The 8,903-nt window shown below is 35.5% G+C and overlaps 1 long non-coding RNA gene across 1 annotated transcript; it reads left to right on the forward strand.

The window, feature by feature from the left end:
• The first annotated feature begins 1,885 nt into the window (after positions 1-1,885).
• On the forward strand, positions 1,886-7,722 carry LOC148780656 (uncharacterized). The gene is made up of 2 exons (XR_016040102.1): positions 1,886-2,129; positions 7,191-7,722. It is a non-coding gene; the product is annotated as an uncharacterized LOC148780656 (long non-coding RNA).
• Positions 7,723-8,903: the final 1,181 nt, after the last annotated feature.

Raw genomic sequence — 8,903 nt, forward strand, 5'->3', positions numbered from 1 at the left:
CTTATTATACCCCATACTGAGTCACCACCATCCGATGGCGCAGGATCAATGATCTGGCTTCAATATTGAACCTAGAAAGCAAATTTTGCCCAAGCCATACGAATAGAACATGAACCCCTTTGATCACAAACGCAAACCCTAGGTGAATTCTTTTGGCAACCTAGTTTGAGAGAGATGGATTATCTTTTTGCTAAACCCTAAAACCCTTAGCCATAAATCCATATTTGAGAGATAGAAGAAAAGAATTCCATAATCTAAACCGTTAGGTTCTTTCACAATGTGGGAGAGAGATCAAACATAAGAGAGATAAACTTTCTTAAGAGAGAGATAGAAAAATCACAATGTGGGAGAGAGAGATCAAACATAAGAGAGATAAACTTTCCTAAGAGAGAGATAGAAAAATAGGGTGTATAGATTTTTTGGTAGAGACAATCCCTTTTTATAAGCTTTGAATAAGATTATGGTTTCTTAGGGTTTTCTTTGGCTTGCATCTCCTTGTGAGATTGAACATAGACCGTCGATCAATGGTGACTTGTGAGGTGAGAGATCTGAGCCATCCATTTCATAGATGGGCCATCAACATTATGGAAGGTACATGAACCATTATCCCCCTTTCCTAAACTATTTTCTCATCAATAGAAATTAAATAAATTAAATCTAATCAAAATATTGTGCATACCATAAAATAGCAGAAGTCTACTCAATCTTTCCACAAAATATTTCAAAGATATATCAAGTCAATATCTTTCAACCATATGGCCACATGTCATATCACCACAAAATAGAAAAGAGGATAAGGGTGGGGCGTGCCACCCAAGGGAGGCACTCATGGCCCCACTTTTTAAAAATATAGCGGGCCCATATGTACAATGGGCCCCCATGATATTTTTATATATTTAAAATTAATAACAAGATTTTAGAATATTATTTGAATATTTAAATAATTGTAAAATCAATATCTTTAATTTTATAAATCCAAAATTATAAATAAAATATCCAGGGGTTCAGAAAAATTCAAATAGTAATATTAAAATAATTCCATCATAAAACAAATACAATTAAATTAATTTGATGGGAAAAAGATCCATATGGTTTAGGAATCAACAATCATGGGGCACTCCACCTTCAATTGTGGACTACAGACCACACTTACTTTATCAGACCGACCCAGTGTTTCTCATGGCTCACAGTCCAAGCAGGGGCTCATTAGCGGGTCACCAAAGTCCGGCCGATGAGCCAAGAGATTGCAATCTCAGTCTGTGGATTTCAAGTCCTCCCCTAGAGACGAGTCAAGGTCACCTGGACTTGATGCGACCACAACTCCTATGGTGCATAGGAGTATCTCTCGCACATCCATACGCTTTACCCTAAAAGGTGGATTTCTAGCTTTTTCTAACGATCTATCGATATGCATGCCATGTGATGGCACATGGATGAGGCTTTGGCCCCGTTTCTGTAGGCCACCATCACACACAGGGGTCACACAATCCCTTGACTCACTCATCCGGGCATGTTTTCGACTTCATCAAGGGCTAAACCCTCATTGGTTTGTTCTTCATGCTCACGTAATATGGGTTTTTTCCAACCGACTGGCCTAGATCATTAAGCACAGATCAGTAGTAGCAAACTATCGTTTGCTTAGCATGGTCAACGAGGGACTACACTCCCACTGAGTTCATGTTCCACTATATCATTTCATTTTACAAGCACTGGCCTTTAAAGGCCACATGAACCCAACAGTTTCTGTCTTGGTGGGTGTAAAAATTTTAAGGTTTTGGCCTGAAACTAAAAACAAGCAATTCTTTTATGTTGGGGCCCATCTCTCTCGGATCTAAAATTAGCCTCCTTTATTGTCTTCCCCCTTCATGCAAAAGAGAATCATACCTTCAACCCTCTCTCTCTCACATCTAAAATTAGGCTCCTTTCTTCTCTTCCCCCTTCATGCGGAAGAGAGATCATACCTTCAAATCATTCCTTCAAGAGCTTGGGCGTCTGTGATCAATTGGCTTATTCCTGTGCTCATTTGTGTTGGAAAACGGATCTTCCTGTACCTTTGCTATTGCGCAGGGCACAGCTTGTTGAACCCCAAATCCTACATAATGTTTCAATTCCTAAATCTGATAAATGAGGTATGTATTTTTCTTTTGATTTTTGGGTGTAAAAATCTACATGCATGATTTTTTGAGAAAAAAGCTTGCATTTTTTATATTTTTGAGAAAAACTTTAAATTTACTGAAAGGAGCTTGGATCTTGTAGGTACATCTGTGCTTCACAGTGGTATAATCCTTAACTTTTTCATTTTTTATTCTTTTTACAGTTATTTTTTTTTTTTGTGTGCATAAGGGTGCTTTGAATTTGACAATGAACGAATGGAGTGATGGGTATTTTTACAGAGGCTGGAATGTCAAGTGGCGGCTGCCATGTCAAACATGGGCTTGTTTGGTGTCCTCAGGATCATGAACACTACTGTTTTTAGAAATACCAAAGAAAAATCTAACATAACATTCCAATATTTTCATTAGTTTTCATATTAAAAAAACTAGCAATAAAAAAGGTTTGCTATTTTAATTTATTTTTATAACTTTCGGTAAATTCTTTGAAAGGCAAAAAGAGAGGATTATTTAGGTAAGTACCCAATTCATAGACTTCAGAGGAAAATCACATTAAGCCTGGATTTATGAGAATATTTTCTAGGTAAGCACAGATTTCAAGGCTTTAAAGTATAAGAGAGAAATATCAGGGGCTAGATTTATGTAGGGGTGGCTGGCCGAACCCGGACCTGAAAAACTACTATGGGACCGGACCTGAAAATATAATATGGGCCGGATCCAGACCCGGACCTGACTGAATCTAACTGGATCTGACCCAAAAAATAAAATATCTATGTATTTAATTGTATTTTAATATATTTTTGTAAATTGGAAAATGTGACACCCGAACCTGAAAATAATGTTTGGGTCCAAGATTTGAGCCTGGACCCGATCCTCTGAGTCCAATTTGACCCTACCTGTCGGGTCCCAGGTCCTGGTCCATTGCCATCACTAGATTTATGAGACATAGAAATATGGAGTCCTAGGAGCCTGAGAATCTCTAAAGCGATTTATTACCAATTATGAAACGAAATAGGCTAAATATAGCGTGGTCTTAACTCAAACTATGAAGTCGTTTAGGCTTATGCAACTCTTGAACTCCTCTATATAAACCCTCGACCCTCCCTTCATATTATCCCTATTCCTCTTCAACTCTATGTACTCCTCTCTATTATCAGTAATTCATTCTCTTTTACTAACTAAATTCCTTTATCCTCTTTAACTCGCGAAACTTTCTTTCTTTATTGTCAGTGTTTTCTCTTTTTTAAATGTACTCCTCTCTATTTTAAGCATATTTTCTCCCTTGGGCAAAAGAGCTACTTAAGAGGGTTTAATTGATCTATAATTTTAGGATCGAACTAAAACTAACTAAATGTCTATTTCCAAAGAGTGGATTTTGAGTTTTTAAAACACTTGGAAACGGCCATCCAAAATTTGGGTGGTTTCTGATCAATCTTAGGAATGTTTTTTTCAAGATATGTTGAATAAAATTTGTGTGGTTTGTATAAGGCTGCGGCTCTAAACAATCAAAGTAAGGTCACCTTCAAATAGTAACGAAATATATTGTTTCATCATTAGAAATATTTATGATGGTCTGAAAACCACTCCAAAAAATGAAACAATGTATAGAAAGATGAGTGGTATTTCTAATTGACATCGAGCAAATAACTTAGATATTGTTAATCGTCAGATGCGAAAAAATAACACAAGGAAAGAGAAGTAAACAACTTAGTATAACTTCAAGTTTCAAAAAGATTATATGCTCGAGTGAGAGGAAAATGTATGTTTACTTAAAATATTTCGGACTCCTTGGATTTCTATTTGTTGGGATGTAGTCCACTTATCCTAGTTACCAACGTGAAACCACAGTTTTGAAGACACTCGAAAAGGTGCCTAAAAGAATCAGTCCCCAAAGAGTCGGATGAAGGTTTATGAACTCAAAAATTATGTTTCTTTGTTGGAAATTATTCATCCCATGACTTTAAGGTGATTCTTAAAATTAGAATCCAATTATTCAAGTCAATCTGCATCAAAGAGAACCTTAATGAGGATGTGTTGTTTGCTTGTAATCATTTGAGCTAGTATGTTCTCTTTAATGAGGATGTGATGTCTCTTGAAAAGAAACAAGTAGATAAAAAGCAAGAATGACTTATTGTGGATATATAAGTCCAAAATTCTAATATCTTACCTTGGCAAGTGTAAGAGTTTCATATTTAAGATAATGTTGATGGGTGTGATATTAGTAATAGAGATGATATACGATTAATGAGGATTCATAATGATAGTTCCATGGAAAATTAAAAAGGTAATCAGTTACACTTGAACAACAATTGAGAAGGTCAACACGTTGAGAGTCATCAACGACTCTCGCACACACCGGCGGGGCCGTGCCGGCGCGAGTGGCGAAAGCCGTATAGAAGGACTAGACAATTTTGGTCCCCTGGACCAACATAGAAATAATAAGGTTGTTAGAATCTTGTTCTAGCTTTAATTTGGTAGGAGAATGTTTTGATTTGAGTTAATTTTTAGCAAGATAAGGTTGGAATATTTGTTGCCTCATTTCCCAGACCAATCAAATATTTATATGGGCAATAAAATACGAATCTGCTATTTTTTTTATAAGGTTTAGATAGGGGTAGGAGTTTATCTTGAAGCATTGCATATGGGAAGGGCAATTGAGGGTGGTCAATTAGGCCTTACAGTGGGCATTAAAGGTGAGGTTATAAAGGTTATCGGGAGTCTTTGGAGAGGGCCCCGTAGAGAGAAGTATATTGTGAGTTGTTGCAGAGAGAGAGAGAGCGAGAACTTGTAAAGAAGAGGCGTCCGATTGTACATGGCGTGCTTGTTATGAGCGTGAATTTTTCCATTGTGTTGAGCGACTCAGCATGACAAGGCCCTACAACCCCACACAAGGGTATTCTCTTTCTTTATGTTAAGTTGAAGTTGAACTCACTGATGGTGGTGAACTTGAGTCTTTTCAATAGACTCAAAATTGTCCTAATGTTGATAAATGATAAAAGACAATGGAAGATGAGATTGATACCTTGCATTAAATAGTACATTGGAATTGGTATGAGATCCACATAAGAAGAAAGCATTAAAAAATAGATGGATGTATGTAGTTAGGTGGGACGTTGATGGCTTCTTGTGATGTAAAGGCAATCTTGTGGTAAAAGGTAATGTTGATTTTCATGAATTTTTTTCTCTTGTTATAAAAAGTCGCTCTATTAGATTTTTTCTTTTTTTTTTTTGCATATTTGAATTTTGGGCTAGAAGAGATTGACATTGAAATTGCCTTTTTACATGGTGATTTGAAAGAAGAGATCTAAATGTGCCAAGCGTAGGGTTTTGAGAACAAAACTAATCCTAACTTAGTTTGTAAGTTGAAAAAAGATTTGAATGGCTTGAAACAAGCATCCATGCAATAATAAAAGAAAAGTGAAAGTTTTATGCAATAAGAATAGTATTCTATGTGCGGATTTGATTATTGTGCCTATTTTAAGGGATCAAAATGCAGTTTTTTTTACTGCTTTATTGTTTTATGTTAATGATATGTTGGTAGCCGACAATGATCCAAAAAAAATCAAACGTCAAATGCTTGATATGTCTAAACATTTTACCACCAAAGATCCTTGGATGAATAGGAAAATATTGGCATGCACATTCACAGAGAGCAAGGTGAGCATAGGTTAAGTCAATATGAATACATTTCTAATGTTCTTGAATATTTTAATATAATCGATTGTGAAACTATTACCATACTATTCGATGTAGAGTTTGAATTGTCGAAAAATGACTCTCTAATGAATAAGGCAAAAAAAGCAAAATGAAAAATGTTTTTTAGTCTTTCTCCATGGGTAGGTTAATGTATGCAATGGCTTATAGTAAGCCAAATATTGCCCATGTAGTCGGAGTTGTTTCATGTTATGTATGGCCTAGGATGGAGCATTGGCAAACAAAGAAGTCGATTCTTCTGTATTTGAAGAGCACATCGAGTGTATGTCTCTAATTTAGAAGTTGTGTAGACAACCAATTTTTTTTAATTGAGGAAATTCCAAGAAATAAAAAAAACCATGGAAACCATAAGAACCTGGCTAAAGCTTTTCTAAACTTTTCGCCCAATTTCCTAGCTTAAACCACACTAGGTACCATATTACACTTGTACACCCATACACCATAACCCCTGCACCCCCTCCACCTCTAATACACCATAAGTAATTGCACTTGAAGCCATTTAGTTAAAGCCTGAGCTAAGTTAGTAACACTTGAAACCTTCCTAAATAGGCTTGATCCCTCCCTTAAACCTGCTTGGTTAGGTTAGAACTAGCCTACCCAGGCTAGAGCCAGACATGACACCTTCTATTCCCGCGTAAGACCATGGATTGAAAACTCCTAACCTAGATTAGCCCACTCAATCAACCTTGACTAACCTAAATTAATCAAACCTTAGTCTAAACCACAAATTATAAACATCAAAATCAAAATCAAAATCAAAATCAAAATATTTTAAAGGGGGGCGTTAAGCCTCCTAAATATCCCAACTCGTTTTTCCCTAAAAGGGCTCCCAACGGTCGATTGGGATGTGGAGGATTGGTGGCGCCCATCTTTTTCTTATAACTTGCTCCTTTTTGGACTTGTTTTGGGCCCGACCCCGATTTCACCTGTGCCAAAACTCTGGCTCACCCGAGCCTCCCTCACACCCTAATTCAATCAAACCCTAGCCTTATTTTCCTGAGTCCCTCTGCAACTACAGTTAGCTCAACCAACATTTTGATCCCTCAACCCAAACTCTAAGTAGCACAAATTTACTCATAGTTTATGCTAGCTATTTCCAAATTCATTTCCAAAACATCCCTTGTTTTCCTTAGTATTTTCTTTATCTGGTTTTGAGGCAAATATTAGCCAGTGTAGCCGGTGCTCCACAAAAGAGAGGCTATTTTTGTTCGATTTTCTGTGTATCCATAATTGGATAGAATGCCAATAATCTACCTCCGATTAATGGAGCTTACACCGGAAATCATATCGAGAGTGTGTTTTCGCTACTGAAATTTTAAGTTTAAACAAGTTTGCCACTTAAAGTTATTGGTTTTATGGATGCAGATTATCGAGGCTATAGTGAGACTACAAAGCCCACTGCAGGTTGTATTTTCATAGTTGGTGAGTGTGTAGTTAGTTGGATGTGAAGGTTACATAATATTGGTTTCTTGTCATCAATTGTAGATGAGTTTGTTGCATTAATAGAGAGCAAAGTAAATAATTTGGTTGAGGAGGTTGCCTGATCAGTTTATGGTAAGACAAAAGAAGTATGTTCTGAATTGTGATAATCAGAGTGCGATTCATCTTGCAAACAATACAGCATATCACTCTAAGACAAAACATCTTGCAAACCTTGAGCAGCCTTTCTCGTAAAAGGGGTTGAAAGCCTCTCTTGTTTTAGAAGAGAAAATGTGGTATACTCTTCTTAGGTATCATCCACCCTCTTTTAGAGTGAGAAGTGTGAAAAAAGAACCCATTAGATTGAGTGTTGCTACTCTTGATGTAAAAGGGGTTTTGTAGAGAGGGACAATTATTTGAAAGCTTTTGGGCTTTGTTTCTCATTGTAAGATCTGGTGGACAAATAAGTATTGTAATCTCTAGAGAACAAATAAGTAGAGCTCTACATTATTCTTCCGTGGATATAAGTCATAAGATATGACTTAAGCCCGTTAAAATATCACATTTTGTGATAGTTAAATGCTTTCTTTTTACTTTCTTTCATGGTTGCTTTCAATATTCATCATTGTTTTTCCTCAACAATGACCTTGTTAAAACAACAACCCATAAAAATCATTTTTGGTCTTTTTTTTGTCAAAGAATAATCAATAAAAAAACAAGTTTTCCCGAATTTATCAATTAATTCCTTGCTTGTTGGAGTTGTTTACCCATTCCAAATGGGCTATAGTTAACCTGATTAAACTTAGGTTTTAAGTTACATCATCCTTATCCTTTAATAATCCATCTCCCTCTGTCTTAATATGCAGCTATTTTCTCAAAACTTTAAAAACTCTCACAATTTTCAATAATCGAAATGAATATTCCCGTCTTAAACATTGCAACCAAATTATTGAATTTTTTTCCTCATAAATTTATCTAGTTTAATGAACGTCTTCACTTTAATTCTAAAAAGGGTACGGTTTGCATAAAGTTGCAACTGTAAACAATCAAAGTAAGGTTAACCTCCAAATTTTGTCAAGAGATGGAATTTTAGTGTTACAATTTTTTAGGATAGTGCGAGAATCTATTTTTATTTCTAATTATAAAAGTTTAAACTCCAGAAAGATCAAAATCAAGCTGCATGAAAATCTTGAAAGTGGACGGTCTAGATAATGTACTGCTAGATGAACTATTTTGCGCTAATTTTAGGCTATTTTTTTTTTCTATATTTATGCATCTTGATGTTAAGATAATCAATTAGATATTATTTTCAACTTTCAAAACAAAATTTTTAAATGATTTTCAAGGAGCACCTTAATTCTATATTTTAAGATTTCAAAACTTTTTCCTTTCAATAATATACTCCCAAGACGTTTTACATGATGACATATGAAATATTTTACAAAATGGAAGCATTCTTTATTAAACACAAATCATTCGTTAGGCTGTTTCTAGAAGTGCAAGGTTCATGCTTTTTTTGTTTATATATATATATATATATATATATATATATAGAAAAGACGGGATTAGCCCACTAGCTCATATGAACATATGAGTCCAACGACTCAGATTGAATCTGGGCCTATCTGATGATCACTGATGTCTGGTAGTATTTGAATT

Source organism: Amborella trichopoda, chromosome 9 (genome assembly GCF_054954075.1).
Source record: "Amborella trichopoda isolate Santa Cruz 75 chromosome 9, AtrichopodaSantaCruz75HAP2 v2.0, whole genome shotgun sequence".
Classification (NCBI taxonomy): Eukaryota; Viridiplantae; Streptophyta; class Magnoliopsida; order Amborellales; family Amborellaceae; genus Amborella; species Amborella trichopoda.